This window comes from Brienomyrus brachyistius, chromosome 22, assembly GCF_023856365.1.
Source record: "Brienomyrus brachyistius isolate T26 chromosome 22, BBRACH_0.4, whole genome shotgun sequence".
NCBI lineage: Eukaryota > Metazoa > Chordata > Actinopteri > Osteoglossiformes > Mormyridae > Brienomyrus > Brienomyrus brachyistius.
In genome coordinates, this window is record NC_064554.1 from 1897409 (window position 1) to 1916901 (window position 19493).

A 19493-nucleotide genomic window follows, 5' to 3' on the forward strand; every position below is an offset into this window, starting at 1 on the left:
CCTTGAACTCCATGTGAAACTTAGTAAATTTCCTCTCTGCAATTTCACACACATAGAGCAAAAGGTTTATTATTCTTTTTTCAACAAAAGTTTTTGGTGTTTTCATTCAAACTCCTTCACTTTCTTTTTGACAGCATGTTGTATTTCCTGAATGTAACTGTCATTGTAGCCCATTGTTGATATTGGTTTGTTGTTAATGTATGCCTCCATTTCTTTAGCAACATCATTCAACAGTCTCCTTATTCGATCTTCATCTTCTGGTGTTAGGCCCTTGTTTGATGTAGGAGATTCCAGACTTACATCGCTCAAGGACTGAAAAAACTACATTCCTCAGACACTTGTTATGGAGAACTGAAAAATTAGTAGAAGCCATTGTTCACTGCAAGTAGCACTATTGTTATGAACTAACATATGACATTCAGAGATATATGACTAAACTTTATGTTTGGTTTTTTCAGAAACAACAGTGAAACCACTTACGGTGAATTACTAAAACCTGTATGTATATGAATTTGTATGTTTAGACTTTTTTTTGCATGTTGTTTAATAATACAACATTAGCTACCTACAATATACTACAGTGAAAAATGCTGAATGAGATTTTGTACAGAAAATAAGTATCAAAGGAAAAAAGCTTTAATCAGTTTTTTTAAAATGGCCATAATCCATTCACACATCATTTTTTCCATAACATCTCTCTCTCTCCGTATCTTAAGTTTCTCTTGGCAGTAGCTCAGACCCAAAAGCAGCTCAAACCCAGCACCTTAACATCAGAACACATTTGCACACAACGGTAAGTGGCACATTTGTATAATTCTTGTGTTTACTTAGCATTAATGCTGACTTACAGGCTATGCTGAGGGAGGCTGTTCTGTGCATTCGCTGGTGTGAGACACCTCTGCATGTGACTGAAAGCCAATAAGTCTGTAACAGAAACAAAATTCCAGCACTAACATTCACCAGCATGAGTAAAGCAGAACGTCCTCTGATTGGCTATCTAAACATACCTCCTTTTCCCCATAATTACACACACACACACACACTCACTCACATGTAGGGGATACCTATACTTATGGGGGCCAGCTCATTCACTTCTATGGGAAAAATGCTAACGCTAACTATGACAACCTTAACCCCCACCCTGCCCTAACCATAACCATTAGTAACCAAGCAAAATACAAGAGTTTTTGTATTTTTAGTTTTTTCATAGCAGTCACTGATTTTTTTAAAATAGAGTTTTCCCTTATGGGGACCTGGAAAAGGGACAAAAAATGGATATTTATCACGTTATGGGGACATTGTGTGCCCATAAGGATAGGTATACCCGCTCACACACACACACACACACTCACTCATACACACACACACACACTCACTCACACACACACACATAATAAATGACCTATGGCTGTCGGTTGTTGCTGCTCCACATTGCAAAGCTGCTCTGTGCAACAACACAGAGGGTGCAGGTACTTCTATGGGGGCGAGCAAGTGAAAGTCGACCCCCCTGTCAAAAGTTGCCCAGCTAGGCAGCCCCCATGTTGCCTACCGGATTGACCAGCTCTGATTACATTGGCATGAATGGATGGAAAACCATTTAACTAACATGGATTTGATATCAGAAAGGTTATTTATGAGGTGATTTTTATCTTTATTTTTTCGCATTAGGTTTATTGTTACATTTCTGTGATCAACATAAAACCAGTCCTTGGTCTGTTTCATGCCATGCCCCACCCACTCAGAGCACAAACATGTAGCACAATGGGGGTCTTCATCAGTGCTGCACTCAGCTCACCTGGAAGATGTGCAGTATGTTACACAGCCAGTGCAGCCCTGCTTGTATCTCAGGTTTTTACAGCTTGGGTTGAGTAATGGATTGTTTGGAATATTGAGTTCAAAAAGCAGGAAACATGCAGGACATTCAGTGATAGTAAATGTCATGCCTCTTTCTTCCACTGCTATATACTTTTCTTCCTGATCTTCCCGACTGGTTCACTGCCCTGGTCACCATTACTACACCAATCAGTTTAACAAAAATTGCTACTAAGTACCAGTACAGTATGCTCTTCTAGCAAATAGAACATTTATCAGAAATCAATCATAAAGCCATAATAGAGAACACAGATATGAGCTGGTTGTCAGAACCAGAATGTGCACAATGCAAACACAGAAGTGCAACATCCCAAACAAAAGGCTAGGGGTGTGTTGGGGTGCGTGTAAAAGTAGCATAGCAGATGAATTAGGTCACCTATTTTTGGGGGTGATGGCATGACGAAAGAAATGACTCCTGTGTCAAGTAGTTCTGATGTATCGGGTTCTGTGGTGTCTGCTGGGGGGGGGGGGGTGTAGAGCTGAGAACAATTGTTTTCTGGGTTTGAGGATCTGTAATGTTTTTCACTGCCCATTTCCTGGTTCCGGAGGGTGTGCAGAGGAACACCAGTGATTTTTTTCTTCTTACTGTTCACTGCTGTCTGTTCGTGTCCTGTTTCATGGACCTCAGTATATTTGCTCTGTAAATCTAGTTGTTGTTGTTATTTATAAATTAAATTATAAAACATGCTTTTCATACATTGACCAAATTTGTGGTGAAACATGAGGATCCTTTAAAAATATAAGTTCATTCATTGAGCTCTTTATGAATAAAGAATTTATATGCAACTAGTCCTCTGTTTTTTTATGGACAGAATTTCTAGGCGCAGCCAGGGCGTTGAAGGTTTCCGGTTTGGTGACCTCGGGATTAGGTCTCTGCTTTTTGCAGATGATGGGGTTCTGTCACCTTCATCAGACCGTGACCTTCGGTTCTCCCTGGAGCAGTTCACACTGTGTGAAGCAGCTGGGATGAATATCAGCACCTCCAAATCCGAGACCATGGTCCTCAGTTGGAAAAGGGTGGAGTGCTCTCTCCGGGTCGGGGAGGAGGTCCTTCCCCAAGTGGAGGATAATAATAATAGACACTTTTATTGATCCCCATAGGGAAATTGTCTTTACGCCTCCCACAACTTGCTCTTTTTTCATAGAGGAAGTTGTCTGCGAAGGACTGCCACCAGTAGCAGCGCTCAGGGAGCTGGTGGTTAAGGGCCTTGCTCAAGGACCCACAGGCTGAGGCTGGGTTTGAACCTGTGACCTTCTGATTACAGGCACACAGGCTTAGCCCACTTAGCCACACAGTGTTTAAGTATCTTAAGGAGTTTAAGTATCTTAGGGTCTTGTTCACGAGTGAGGGAAGGATGGAGCGGGAAATGCACAGGAGGACCAGTGCAGCGTCAGCAGTGATGCGGACTCTGCATTGGCCTGTCATGGTAAAGAAGGAGCTGAGCCAAAAGGCAAAGCTCTCGATTTACCAGTCGATGTACGTTCCTACCCTCACCTATGGTCATGAGCTGTGGGTAGTGACCGAAAGAACGAGATTGCGAGTGCAAGCCGCTGAAATGAGTTTCCTCCGCAGGGTGGCTGGGCTGTCCCTTAGAGACAGGGTGAGAAGCTCGGTCATTTGGGAGAGACTTAGTGTAGAGCTGCTGCTCCTCCACATCAAGAGTAGCCAGATGAGGTGGCTCGGGCATCTGGTCAGGATGCCTCCTGGATGCCTTCCTGGTGAGGTGTTCCCGGCATGTCCCACTGGGAGGAGGCCCCGGGGAAGACCCAGGACATGCTGGAGGGACTATGTCTCTCGGCTGGCCTGGGAACGTCTCGGGATTCCCCGGAGGAGCTGGACAAAGTGGCTGGGGAGAGGGAAGTCTGGGTTTCCCTGCTGAGACTGCTGCCCCCGAGACCCAACCCGGAAAAGCGGTAGGAGATGGATGGATGGGTGGATGGATGGATAGTTTTCTGTTTATAAAAGAACTCATCACAGTGTCAGTCCATGACAGATATGCTAAGAAACATAAAGACCTGCCCAATAAACCCGCCAGGGTACCCTGTTGAAAACTTCTTTCATAGACGTACCAACCACTTCACTGACTTAAGCCTTATCTATGACTTATCCTTAACCTTATCTATGTACTCCCTTTATTATACCAACAATTTCTGAGAAGAGGAATCTGTGCAAAATCCCCATTAAAAATGATCACCCAGCTGCCTACAGCAGTTAGCAGACAACACATTAGCGCCCCCTACTGATATGCTGCCCTGTCACCATCACTAAAATAAAACAGATTCCAAATAAAACAGAACTCAACCCTGAACTGAAATATGATGTTTGGGTAGGAAAAATTAGACAGAATAAATAATGTATATCTCTTAAGTTATTTCTCCTATTGGCATAATGTACTGACACTGCGGAAGCATTGCAGTGGTTGTCCTTCGCCCCGCCATCCCCCGCTACTCAAAGTCACAATCCTGAATGCAGTCGGGAAGGTGCTGCGTCCATCGTGGTCACACAGGGGTATCTGTGCTGGTGTGCTTCAGCTCCTTCCCGCATCCTCTCTGCACCTTCAGGGGAGGCGTATCGTCGTGGGGATGATGCAGGGCCAGTCAGTCACAGTGCGCCACAACTGTCTGCCACCCTGATACCAACCTCACTCAGTACACCATCTTGGACAGCTGCTCCAGCGGCTCACATAGTCCTGTCCAATGTCCCACTAATTTGGGGTATCACCCTCGCTTTCGGGGGGGGACTGTAGAGCCAGACAGCAGCTTGCACTGCCAATGGTGACCCCTGACAGTGGGTATCATATGCCCGTATCTGATGTGTACTTAAGTGAGGCTGCTGGTTACAGACGAGCCGGTGCACCTCCCCCAGGTGCTGTAGCAGGTCCTGCAAAATCTTGCGAAAAGCCTTCACCGAAGAGTGGCAGCTGTTATAACTACAAAGGGGAGACCAACTCCCCCCACAAAACTGAAAAAGGGGGATTTAGGGGGAATTTAGTGTTAGCTATCCATCATGTCAGGATTCTCCAACTTCATACTTGGCTTCTGATGGGCCACACCTGTTCTCAGGTAAATACCAGGAACAGGTGTGGCTTATCAGAAGCCAAGTGGGACAGAAAACCTACTGGATAGTAGCTCTCCTGGACCAGAGCTGGAGACCCCTGTGGCCTGTACTACGAAGCGGGGTAACTGGCTTATCGGGGTAACTTTGTGAGTAACTTGATGACATGTAGTGCAACTTCGCGATTAACCCGTACTACGAACGGTGGGTAGATTTTAGTCGAGACATGTTGTTATGGCAATTTACGCTAAGTCTCAAAACTGCTCCGAGCAGTTTTTGTTCTTGGTTAAGTCAATGTTTCCGCGTAAGCAAGCCCTATATGAGCACCGCCCCTCCCACTACAATTTCTCCAAAGACAATGCCGACGTACCTCCGCTGGCATACCCGGACGATATTCTCCATGAAAGGTACAGATTTTCATCTGAGGGAATTTGTTACCTTTGCCAGTTGCTCTGTCCAGAGGTCTCTAATTCCACTCGCCGCAGCAATGCCCTCACGATCGAGCATACAGTATGCCTTGCACTCAGATATTTTGCCAGTGGCCAGTTTATGTATTACATCGGTGATGCTGAACATCTGAGCAAGAATACTGTTTGCCGTGAGGTTTGCAAAGTGGTGCTTGCTCTATCTAAACTGTTGGATGCATTTGTGGTTTTCCCTGGTCATTTAAGTGCTCTGCGGAATAAAGAAGGGGTTTCATGCAATCGCATGTAAATCACAGTATGAAATTATTCTATTGCCATAGGGAAATTGCTTATGCTGACACAATTTCTCATAGGATTCTCAAGGGTCATAGGCATCATCGATTGCGAATTACAGAATGCGAATTACAACTTAAGGACAGTAGAATCACAGAATCTGTGCAGAGGTCTAAATGCTATGCTATACTGTATTATGCTGGGGGAATCACACGTGTGATAAAATGCATCTACCTGGATGTGCTTGTCAGACAATGCCGACAAAGTGTCCTCACCCAAGTCCTCCTGAACAATAAAGGAATATAGGTAAAGATGCATCAACATTGGGCACACCTAGTCATTTCTGCACTTACCTGTACCTGAGGATCACAGGAGGTGCTGGGCTCTGCAGGTGGCTGGAGCACTTGCATATTACCCCCCCCTCCGCTGCACATAACACATGAATTTGAATTTCATGATTGCACAGATTATCACGCTGTACAATGTTATTGCAATATTACCCTGCACATAAACGGTGCACATATCTGAGGCACCAGGGTCTGACCGGACACCACCCTCAACACCCTCCACGATGGGCCGTCCTATGTTGTTGGCTACTGCCAAATTCAGCACGTCTGAAGGCTTCCGGAGGTGGCCCTCCACCTGTTGCCTTTATAGACAGCTTTTTCTTATTAGCTGTGACACATAGAAACACACTATTATCTGGAGGCTACACAGAAATCTTTCATAATGAGTATAAATACACACCCCTACCACTTGTCATGATGTTTTTATATTTCATCCTGACTTGCTGCGCAGTACGCTGTGCAGTATTACTGCATCTGGAATCATATCAGTTAAGTTACCATTAGGTTTAAATTCTGAGTAACATCACAGTAATGGAACTTTAGAGAGCGTTACATTACTTAACAGCAAACAGGCTTACTTCTGAATTGTGACGAATTTGTGAGCCTCTGTATTTATTAACAGTATTTCAGTTCTTTTCAGACAACGCTTCATAGTCTAATCAGCGACCGTGAGATATTTTAGACCAAGAATTCGTTGCCAACAAGCCTGCCTGCTTTTGTTAGCTGCAGGGGTGTTAGACTTCCCTTGTATCGTTGATTTGAACTCCTCGTAACCTTGCATGATTATCATGCACTCTGCCTCCGTAAAGTATGGCGCTCGCGCCATGACTCAAACAGTGCCTTGCGCTGCCGATCGTGCTCCATTTATGTGAACGAGCACAAGCACCGATTAAGTTAACACCAATTGAACAAATCAACTTCTTAACTGGCGTCGTAGTACTGATTAGCCTCGATTGATTCAACCTGATTTTGTCAACCTCGCGTTCACAAATTACCTCGGGGTTAAGTTTGATTTGGTTAAACTCCCTTGGTAGTATAGGCCACTGATCTATGGTGTTCTGAGAGTTGCCTAGTTTTGGAGATACCAGCTGTAGAAATGCCTGTCTTCTTTTGAATATAATGGGACTGAATGACATTATTTCTATGGCAATTCTCCTGTTCCCCACACTGATACATGGCTTAATGTATTGAATGGGCAGCTGCCGTTAGCACTTCCCTTTATTTTCGCCTGTTCGAGTTTGGCCAGTGGTTTGTCTTGCTTTACTTTAAATAAAGTCCCTTGTTTTGTTGGGTTGTTCCTCTGTTCTTGACCATGCCCATTTGTAACAGGAATCAGATATGGAGGGAATTAAATGGCATCATACAACAAGGAAAGGGAGCGAAGATTCACTGTGTGGGGAAGGGATGGGAAAACTACTGTGACGACTTTGAGTGTGGATTGTGGACTGATCACCATCTAGTTCAGGCAATTCACATTGTGATGACTCTGAGTGCCATGAGTGCTGTCGCTATACCTGCGAGCCGGTTAAACCTGGGGGCTGTTCCACGAAGCGAGCTAACCTCAAAAGTCAGGCTTATTTCGACAATCCCGGCTTAATTTTTCCAAATTCGGTTCCACGAACGAGGCTAACCTGAAGCTCCGCTTAGTTACTATGTCAACATATGCTCTTGGACAAGCCTGCTCCGTGGCAGGTTAGCTGTGAAGCTTAGCTTAGCTTGATGAATATGATTGGACAAGCCATGTGATGTCACAGCACGACATTCTGCGGGGCTGGGATTATTCTGATGCTGTTCTTCCTCTCTCACTCTCTCTCTCCCTCACTCACACACATCAACCCTCCAAAATAAAATTATTACAGATTACATGCAGATGATTCCAATTACTCAGAAAGTTTAAAATGACAAGGAGTGCATTGAAGACTTTTACATGAATAACCATGGCGTGCCCGTTTATTCATAATCCAGTTGATGAGGGAGTGCGGCTCATTCGTAGAGCTTTAAGGCAACAGGTTCCACAAGTACTTTCGCCCAGGATAGATCCGTTACATTTTCCTGATGATAATTTATATGATCGCTATAGATTTAGCAGACGCAGTATTGCATATTTGTGTCAGTTATTGGAACCTTACATTTCTAAAAACACACGTCGCTCTAAAGCCCTTACGGTTGCACAGTCTTTGTGTATCGCTTTGCGTTACTTTGCCAGTGGTTCATTTCTGTACAGTGTGGGGGATGCTGAACATTTAAGCAAAGCTATACAGTGTAAATCAGGAAGGTTTACGTTGCGTTAAAGTCCTTTTTAAATATATTCATTACCTTTCCTGGCCACCGAGGAATTCTTGCCGTTAAGGAAACTTTCTTTGGAATTAATGGTGCTGAATCTTTAAACATCTACTCATTTACAACACATAAATCATTACGTAACTAATCGATAAGTAACTGAATTTAATTTGTCAGGCTTTCCTAACGTCATTGGAGCCATTGACTGTACACACGTGAGGATAAAGGCTCCAGCAGGTCCAACAGAGCCTGATTACATAAACCGCAAATTATATCACAGTATTAATGTGCAGGTAAGTACTGATAATACCTCACATTTATATATGAGGTGAAAGTGTAGTCGTCCAACAATATCAATGTATGTCATTACCATTTCCTAAAATGTTTCAGATGGCATGCACTGCTGAACATCTAATTTCAAACATTTTGGCAAAAAGGCCAGGATCAGTACTGATGCCAAAATTTTTCGCGAGTCTTCTTTGGCTCAAAGCCTCAGACAAGGCAAGTCAACTAAAATTCACAAATACACTATAGTTTATTATACTACAGTCTAATGTGTCTACGTTCATTCTATTATAGGAATTTTTCCTGGTGTGCTGCTTGGTGACAGAGGGTACCCATGTCTGCCCTTTCTTCTCACACCATATACAGATCCTGCAACACAAGGAGAAAGACATTTCGACCATGCCCATTGTAAGACAAGGGCACGCATTGAAATGACCTTTGGACAGTTAAAATCCAGGTTTAACTGCCTGCAGCATCTCAGAGTCACACCAGACAGAACGTGTGACATTGTAGTAGCCTGTGCAATTTTGCATAATGTGGCCATACTGCAGCAGGAGCGTATGCCAATAATGATGCAGGATGAGCAATGGGAAGAGGGCATAGCAGTGGAAGACCACATGGGTGGTAGAGCTGTGATAGATGTGTACGCAAAACATATTTTGGTTGATTTTGTTGTAAATTTCATTTATGTATTCCCCCCCCCCCCCCCCCCGAGAAACAATTAGAGACATTTCTTCATTTTTATTTAATCTTTCATATCCTGTTGGGGGGAAGCATTTACAACAGTGAACACTGAATGTAGACATTAAAGTGATGTTAATCACTTACATCTCTCTCCAGTTTTTTAATTTCAAGCTTCAGTTTTTTTTATTTCCAGTTGTCTATATTCAAGGTCTGCTTTTCGGACGTCTATTTCCTGGATCAAATACCTCTTGTCAATAGCACGGATATCTGTCTCATTAGGAGGAAACAATAGGAATTATTCATTCATTCTTATTACATTAAACAGTTCATTACTTCTTTCTTTGACTGTCTTGGAGGGCAGTGCTGATGAGGGCTGAGAGCGTCGCCCACCTGGTTCTTCAGACTCCTGTACACAGCAAATACTGCATGGGTTTATAAGGAAGAGACAAATGTTATTCGCTGCAAAATAGTTTAAAGTTCATATAGCTAGCATTTCTGAGCAAACAGAAACCGTTTCCTCACTCTCCTGCGTCGTGGATGGCCCAGCGATCTGCAAAAAGGGAACATTTGTGGTCATGGTAAATATAACCAACAATGCAGTAAAATTCAACTTTAGTCACATACAAAGTATGACATGCAGTGGTATGCTTATTGCTGTACAATGCCTGACTATAAGTATTAACAGTACAACTAAAGTAAAAGTGTTTCCATTAGAAGCGGGACTTAACTTACAGAATTAACTTAAGTGAACAAAAACCACAATACATGACAGAATTAGCAGCAGATAAAGGCATTGGACCGAAACATTAAATATAAAACCCACAGTTATTGCAGTGTATATAATTAAATACATATACAAAGTATATGATTAAATACAATACTCACAACAGATTCTAATGACTGTTGTTCAGGATCCAAGAGGGTCAAGACACCACCCACTGCTGTAATGCATTAGAATATTTAAGACATTTAACAGAAAGCAAGGCAGACAGGAGAAAAAGAGTAAAGACCTACCATACCTCTAACATAAGATTGCACATGACTAGAAGGAACAACGTCTGAGGATGTTCCTCCCTCAATCCCATCAATAATAGGCCGTGCACAGTTCTGTGTAAGGACCATCACCTCGGCTGGGGTACAGGCTGCAGGGGGTGGGCCCCCGGCTGCGGAAGGTGGACCCCCGGCTGGGGGAGGTGGGCCCCCAGCCGCAGCTCTCTTTTTGGTGGCTAAATTATACAAATGCAAAGCGGGTTTTAAATGAATTCTTTAAAAATGTAGTTCTAATTAGATTTACCGTTTACCATTCTGAGGAATATTTTTGTATTTAATCTTCACTTGCTGCCAGGACCTTTTCGTTCCACTCATGTTGCTCCTTAAACCAAGCATTATTAATAATTACAATTACATATCACTTTTTATCCAAGATGGACCCATATAATTAACATGCTGTCCTGTTTATCAATCTGTTAAAATAACCTTAAAGTACCTTACAACTGGTAACAAAATGCATATGAAAAGGAAATATTAATGACTATACATTTTGAAGGCTTGAAACTGTTCTCATTTAGTTGTTAAATATTTTTACATCCTTAACACAAAGATTACTTAAATCATGTTCTTACGCATTTCACCTGTCAGCTATTTTCTGCCATGCAGCCTCACGAGCTTTGATAATACGGCTCGTGTCCCCCTTTCTAGTTATTATATCTTTATAGTCCTCATAGGCTTGCCATAATAATTCTTGCTCTGCCTGGGAAAAAACCGCAGCACTTTCCTTTGCTTCCATTCTTACTTATCCAGCATCGATTAACAAGGCTGCCTTTTATATCGCGTGGACGCGCACGAGTCTCGCTTATCAAGCATGCCTTGAATTAGCGGAGATTAAATACACCTTAATTTTGTTCGTGGAACTCAATGAGCCTGAAGTTAACTCAAGGAAGGCTATTACAAATACTCGATTTTATAAGCTCGCTTCGTGGAACAGCCCCCTAGTACCGTGATTAAAAAACAAACAAAAAAGGAGGGGTGGGGGAGGGGGACACCGACACAACAATCATAACAATAACAGATATTAATCACCATGGTGGGAAAAATAAATAAATAAATAATAAAAAATATATATATATATATATATATATATATATATGATAATAAGAATAGTAAAAAAGGTGGGAGAAAACAAAGTGTAGGGGAATACAGAGTACAAACAACCATAAGGAACATAACACTCATTACAAGGATATCAGACAACAAAAAATATATCAGCAACAATATCAGCAATAATACTAATAATAATGTTACAAATAGGTAGTATATATATGCAGCAGACACACAGCCGTGATCCTACACATATACATGTATATTTCAATTCCTTTATCTATAACATACACTAAAAAGTAATAATAATAATGATACTGTCATACCCGGCTCGTCCGCTCCTCGTGTGTGCCACGCCCCCTGATTACCCACGTGTATTTCCCTGATCGTCTCCAGCTTTGTCTAGTTACTTTGATTAGTCCTGTGTATTTAAGTCCTGGTCTCCCCGGTTTCCCTTGTCCGTCATTGATGTCAGTCAGCGTCTGATGTTCCCTGCACCTCGTTTACCTTTAATAAACCCCCATTTTCCCCGTGTCCCGCTTGCCTGCCTGCTCCTTACCCGCACGATTACTGCTCGCTGCCGTTACCTCCGCGACCGATCGTGACAGAATGACGGACCACAAAAAGAAGCGGAGAGGGAGGAAGAGGTTCCCAGAAGAGCCGATCTATCTCGGCGCCTGTTCGCTCTCCAGGCTTTGGCTCCCGACAGAGGACGAGAGGGAAGTACCCGCCCTACCTCCAGCCCGGAGGCTGACCACACGCGACCCCGATCCCGTGTGGAAGTACTGGCTCTCCAGTGAGGACGAGGACGAGGAGTCCTTCCTCTACCCTTACCCGGAGCCGGAGGCCTTTCTTCCGCCGTCCGTTTTTACGGACGTCGCGCCGCCTCCCGCCACCGCCAGGCGCCAGCGAGGGAGACGAAGGAAACCGGCGATCGCCGGTACAGAGGACCTCCCTCCGTTGCTGCCGGCGGACCCCGCTCCCGTGCGGCCGCCTTTGCTGCCGCTGCTGCCGGCGCAGCCGCCTTTGCTGCCGCTGCTGCCGGCGCAGCCGCCTTTGCTGCCGCTGCTGCCGGCGCAGCCGCCTTCGCTGCCGCTGCTGCCTGCGCAGCCGCCTTCGCTGCCTACGCAGCCCCCTTCGCCTGCTGCAGCACCCGGGCAGGCGCCCCCACTGCAGCCGCCTGCAGCACCCGGGCAGGCGCCCCCACTGCAGCCGCCTGCAGCTCCCGGGTCCGCGCCCCCACTGCAGCAGCCTGCAGCTCCCGGGTCCTTGCCCCCACAGCCTCCAGTTCCTGACCGCGCTCCAGTTCCTGACCGCGCTCCAGAGGCGCCCCCTCCGCCTGCAGCAGCTCCAGAGGCGCCCCCTCCGCCTGCAGCAGCTCCAGAGGCGCCCCCTCCGCCTGCAGCAGCTCCAGAGGCGCCCCCTCCGCCTGCAGCAGCTCCAGAGGCGCCCCCTCCGCAGCTGCAGCAGCTCCAGAGGCGCCCCCTCCGCCTGCAGCAGCTCCAGAGGCGCCCCCTCCGCCTGCAGCAGCTCCAGAGGCGCCCCCTCCGCCTGCAGCAGCTCCAGCTCCTGTCCCTTCTCCCCCAGTGACTTTTTTTCTCCCTCGCCCCGGCGAACTCGACCCCGACCTGGGGTCATCATGTCTGTGTCCCGTAAAGGGAGGGGACACAGATGCAGGGCTGGGGTCCCGCCCGCCCTGCCCCCTGGCTCGCCCTGCCTCGCCTGCGCTGGGGCTCGGTTGGCGCCTGCGGGTCCCTCTCCGATGCCTCGTCGCCCTGCCTCGCTCCCCCCTCCAGTGCCTGGTCGGTCGCCTGGGGGCTCCCCGACGGCGGCTCCTCGGTCGCCTGCGGGGCCCCCACCTTCGGCCCGTCGGAGGACGTCGCCGCCTGCGGCGGCTCCCCCCCTCGCCATGCCTTCGCCCTGGCCCCTTCAAGCTCCCTCGTCCCCTTCCCTGGTGCTTCCTCCTGCTCCCTCCCTGGCCCCTCCGTGGGTCCCTCGCCCTGTCTCCTCTGCCCCTCCGTGGTCCCCTCCAGCTCCGGCCTCCCGGCCGTCTGCGGCCCCTCCGGCTGCCGCCCGTCGCCCGCTGGGTCTCCCTCGGGCTCCCCTTTGTTCCCCCTCCTTGTCTCCCTACGCCCCTGCCTTTGTCCCGCCTGTCTCTGCCCCTTCGTTTTTTGCTCCCCCTTGCTTTGTTCCTCCCGTCTCTGCTCCTCGTCCTTCTGTGTTTCCTCTGTTCACTCCTGGCCCTTGTGTCCCGCCTGTGCCCTCTGTTTCGCCCTTTCTCGTCTGTCTGTCTGCTTTCCCAGCCCTCTGTCAGGTTTTGTCCTTTGTCTTGTCCCTCGCTGTGTTCTGTGCCTCTGTCTTGTTCCCGGTCCCGCGTTGATTTCTGGTTTTGTTTTTCAGGTCCTGTTTTGCCTCGTCCCGTCCGTCGGCCCCTTCCTTGGCGCGCCCGGAGAAGCGCGCCTTTGGGGGGGGGTTCTGTCATACCCGGCTCGTCCGCTCCTCGTGTGTGCCACGCCCCCTGATTACCCACGTGTATTTCCCTGATCGTCTCCAGCTTTGTCTAGTTACTTTGATTAGTCCTGTGTATTTAAGTCCTGGTCTCCCCGGTTTCCCTTGTCCGTCATTGATGTCAGTCAGCGTCTGATGTTCCCTGCACCTCGTTTACCTTTAATAAACCCCCGTTTTCCCCGTGTCCCGCTTGCCTGCCTGCTCCTTACCCGCACGATCGCTGCTCGCTGCTGTTACCTCCGCGACCGATCGTGACAGATACTGATCGCTCAACCTCTTATGCACCCCTTCTTGTATGTGCAAGTGTAGGTGTGAACTGATTTGTCATTGGATGTGCTGGCATTTGATGCCGTCAGGGGACATGACAGCGCCCCCCCACTCCCGGACCCAAGTGAAAGCAGGGGAAACCAGGCAACCGAGGCCACCCCCAAGGCACAAGGGCCCACAGCCATACACCCCCTAGACAACGACCTGCCCAACCCGATAGGGAGCCCGTGAGGGACTAAGGGGGCATCAACCCCCGTACAAGGAGACGCGCAGAGGGGGGGCAGGTGGCGAGCCCCCCAGTCCCGCCCACAACCCTCCCACCGAGGAAAGCGGGTCCAGGGCGGAAGGGCCCCATCAACTGGGACCCATCCCCCTCCCACCCCGGCGGACAACCCCCCACATGGGCCGGTTTAGGGTTTCCATTAGGTTTGGGTTTGGGGTTTTGGGGTGGGTTAGGATAGAGAGAAACTGTTTCTCCAAAAAGAAACAGGGTTAGGCCTCCTGTAGAAGGCAAGAGGAGTGGGCCATCCTGGTGAGCTCATTTATGAATAACCCTGACCCTGCTGGACGCTGAGACACGTAGAGCAGTCAGTGAACATCTAGGTTTCCACAAATATTAACGGACGAGCTGGATCCCTCCTTTGGCTTGGAGAGCAGCAAGATTGTCAGCATGGCCCATGAGAGTCTGTACCAAAAGTGTGTTTCTGTGCTGTAGCGACACATTCACAGCTCTTAAATAACCAGCGTGTTTGCATGGTACTTGTGTGGGGGGGCTGACTGTTCATTTAGCTTAGTTAAATGGCTTGTCCAGGAGCTTTATATGGCTACTACGCTTTTGGGGGTCTTTACTTCTCAGCGCTGTTTCGTGCATGTCCAGCAGGGGGCATCAGCAGCAGCCCAGTCACAAAGAGCCTGAGCGTGAGGGTTATGGGACCAGGGTGAAGCCTACTGACCTGAAAACTGACTGACCTCTTTATTAGAGTTTTTGATACCACTCAGAGATGCTAGTGTGGGTTTGTAGGGTGGGGGTCAGGTTGCCTTAAGGCTGGATTAGAGTGCCTGTGGCTGATGGACCAGCGCTGGCGGGAGACGGGCAGGAACTGGGTCAGTCCTACACCCCTAGATAAGGGGCAGGCACATAGGGAAGGGATACACTGGGGATGGTAAGATTCCCTGATCCGCATCGGTGTATTGGCATAAAACGTCACGATAGGATGACCCGCTTAAATATATATGCACCTGCTAAAACTGGGGGATGCATAGTTTCTAACGCCTTTGTATCAGTTAAATCCACTTTATTAATGTGGAATAGTGAGTTAAACCTTTTTTAAAAAAATAACTTGGTGTTTACCAGAAATTTATGCTTCCAGACCAGAGGAGGGCGCACCTTTTGATTAAATGTAATATGTAATATGCTTAAGAAGTTGCAGTACCCGCTATGAGGAAGTTCACTAGCAGTGAGTTAGTTAGTTCTGTATAACTAACCAGCACCTAGATAAACATTGCTTGTTATAATGTTGTTGTATTTGTCTGTCTTTTATGTACTTTGAAACGTTTATTCTGTGGCCATCGTAAACTTACATGACAAAGTAATTTCTATTTTGGGTCCGTTTGTGGAGGGAGAAGAATCACCAGGTAAAGGCCTGCACAGAAATGGGGGGGGATGCTGGGTGTTTTAATACATTTTCCTTCCTTGTCAGAATTTCCCTATTTATAGCGACATCTATCGGTTTCTGCTGTGCTATCAAACAGTCCTACCAGGGGTGTAGCCTAATTCCTGTTATTTTGGCTTAGTTAGCAAAATATCACCCAATAGTTCACTTCACAGCTAGATGCAGCTAGAGATGGCGAAGGAGAGTACATGAGCACAGACGGCATGGGAGATAGCTTAAAGGAGGATGGAACAGGAAAGAAGTAAGAATGACGCAAATGAAGAAAATGTAGAAGCCGGTAAACAGGGAGGTGATGGTGACAGAGTCTTGCTGCCAATTCGGCTGAGAGTCACTCATGTGGCTATTTTCAATTTGGGGTCATCCGTCCATTTGGCCTCTCACTTGCGGCAGGAGTTTGTTGCCCCCATGCATTGAAACAAAGGGTTTAATCGACCATGTCAGTTTCCTGCTGATGTCCCCGATCTGTCCTGTTCCTCTCCAAGAGTCCCACAGAGGGCAGTGTATAGAACAGGTGACGTCCAGGCTGGGTGGGATACTTTGAAATGCAACTGGCTTTCTTTTGCAGTCGGCCGGTGTTAATGTCTCTGATGGAGGCCTGTGTAGTGCCGCTGGTCTGATGTCGCCCTCACCACCTGTTGCAGGTTCTTCCTGTTCTCTTCTGGGCAGCTGGTCAACCATACCATGCAGCAGTAGATCAAGAGGCTCTCTATTATTGACTGGTAGAAGTTGGTCTGCAGGTGATTACTGGGGTAGGAGTCCCTTCACTTCCTTCAGAAGTAAAGCCTCTGTTTGGCCTTCGCCACCTGATGGGAGATGTGTGTGGTCCAGGTGAGGTCGTCCAAGATGTGCACACAAAGAAACTTAAAGCTCCCTACCCTCTCTACCTTCTCCCCGTGCATGCAAAGGGCAGAGTGCTCTCTGGGCTTTGATTTCCTGAGGCTTACATAATTTCTTCTGTTTTTGTAGTGATTAAGCGCATATTGTGACAGTACCATTCTGCCACATACTGAACCTCCTCTCTGTAGGCTGTCTCATTAATGTCCGATATTAGTTCTGCTATTCTGGTGTTGTCAGAAAATTTCACTGCAGTGTTGGTAGCATGGATGGGGAATAGGTAAAGAGGGAGGGGAAGACTGGGCTGAGGACTCACCTTTGTGGTGGACCAGTGTTCAGGATGAGAGTGAATAATGTCGCATCTTCCATCATGACCTTCTGGAGTCTGTTGCTCAGGAAGTCCAGCATCCATGTGCACAGTGTACTGTCTAAGCCCAGATTACTTACCTAGATTAGTCTTAACTCTTGTTCCTGCCCTTCTGTGATTCATTTCAGCTGCCTCTGGGATCTGTGGAAGGATTTTTGTTTTAAAGTGGAAATACCAAAATCTTGAAATAACCGATTTTGTTTTTTGTTTTGAAAAAATCAGGATACGGAAATCGGGAAATGAAATACCAGTCTAGATGGGGAAAATAAATCATATTTTCTGACGTAATCATTATGTGTATCGCTAAAAATCCATGGTCACTGCCCAGGTCGAATAAAGTGCTCTTATTACTAATTAAAATGTACTAGAAATTCATAGACTATGTTTGGAATACGTTTGTATTTCTAATGTGCTTACTTGTGCATTGTAATCATACTACTCCACACTTCAACATACTGTTGAAAAATGTAAATAAAAACTTGTGTAATTAAGACATAACAACGATGAAAATAATAATAGTAATAATAATAGGTTGCATTTTGTATCTGTATAGATTTTGCAAGGAGGTCAAACAAAAGGGAGTCGATACAGACGTAGTTAATTAGGCTTTTAAAAATATGCTACAAACCGTTAGACTTCTTGCAGCACTTTAGTCTAATTTTTCAAAATGGAATTGATTCAGTCTTATTTAAAATGCTATTGGCTGTACTTGCAAATGTGTAATTGTAACATTGTTCTACTGCTAAATATGTATACAGTATATACCAATTCATTTTTCATGTACTTGTCAGCCTTATGTGTGAGATCCCTCCACCTCAGGAACCTTTTCATCTTGGACATACGTGTTTCTATTAAAGTACTTCAACAGAGTGCCATTAAAAGATTCAAAGGAAAAAGTTAAGGTGATCCACAAAGGACCCCAGTTTCTCAGACTTGTTATCAAATGCACACTAAGAGATGTTCGTCTTACTGTACAACCTTTCAAACTCCATAACAAATTTCTTCAGTACTTTCTCAGTGGTACAGTACTAATGTCAACCAGTTTAACCTTTTCCTGAAGCAGAGTATAAATTCCAAAAACAAGAAGGAAGAGGTGGTTCCAGTATTTTGTGGAAAGAACACCATGCAACACTGGTAATGCATACTGTATAATAAGAGATCCCCAGTCAGATGCTTTCCAGTATTTCCATTCTTTTACTGAACATGGGACTCCTGTTAACTCTACTGGAGGTTGGATAGAGAGCAACTGCTTGTCAGCCTTGAAGGGGATCAGTAATTATAACCATACATAGTTAGGTTATATACACATATGTAACTGAAGAATGAGTTATGATTGGCTCTTTATTAACAAATGTTTTCATAAACTACGTTACTGTAAACACACAGACACACACACACACCAGACAAGCAATAATAAATAGACAATAATAAATATTAAAATCCCTCTGGGTTAAAAACAAAATGCCAACAGACAATAACCACAGTAAAAAAATCACACAGATTTATTTGAGACACATATACACACAAAATTATTATACAATAAGTAAGTTACACAATGATGACTTTTAGAAAAGAAAAAGATAATAAACTGACAAAGTAGAATATAGTGCATTCACAGATCTTCCTGTTGTGTTTTATCGATGTAACTCCTGCTCATAACAAACAAGAAGCCACACAGTCCACAAACCAGATTTAAAAGGAACAAAAACACAGAAAAAAACCACGGGACCATTACATTGATTTACTAAGTAGTGCTGGAAGTCGGGTTTTCAACCTGACGCTTTGAAAAATATGTCAGGAAGTGCCCCCACACCTTGAAAAACTTTTCGCTACTATTGCTAATCGAATAACGGATCATTTCGAGGCTTTAATAAGACATAAAGTCCCTGAGCCATTCAGCATTACATTATGTTTCTCACAGGGAATATTGTGGTGAATTACAATTGAAACACCTCTGGCCTTAGCCTGAAAAGTGGAATAAAAATGCTGCCCCACCCACTGGGTCATGAGGCGAGAGTTATCCGATCCGCAAATGTGGTTTTCTGCAGAAAGACAACAGCCGCTTTATACTGTTTTATTTTTACAGGATGATTTAAACCTTTGACATTCCAACTTACAAAATTTAAGTGACCCATAGTCCTGCACTAAGAATGTGAGTAAACAAGTGCAGGTAAAAAGAGTTCCAAAGAAACAAGAAAGAAAACAAACATGAGTCTGCAACAAAAAACAGAAAGGTCCCGGCGTCCCCCGACTTAACACAACAACCTAATACTACCCTGGCATTACAGGATATCTCCCCCCTCCCCCATCCACCGCCCACCCACCACCCACCGCCCACCCACCAACACTCCTAAATCAGCATTTAAACTTTATGACAATAGCTAATGTGAAACCAAAACATGACATAGATTAGCTCTGAGGTCATTGGAAGCAGTGAAACGTCTAATAACCTCAATGCTTACAAATTGCAAGAACATTAACAAAGGTCCGTACATATCACAATAGTAGGAGAACAATTAGAAGTTT

At 45.7% G+C, this 19493-nt stretch overlaps 1 pseudogene; it reads left to right on the top strand.

Moving 5' to 3' along the window:
* The first annotated feature begins 7534 nt into the window (after nt 1–7534).
* On the top strand, nt 7535–16459 carry LOC125718413 (putative nuclease HARBI1; annotated as a pseudogene).
* Nucleotides 16460–19493: the final 3034 nt, after the last annotated feature.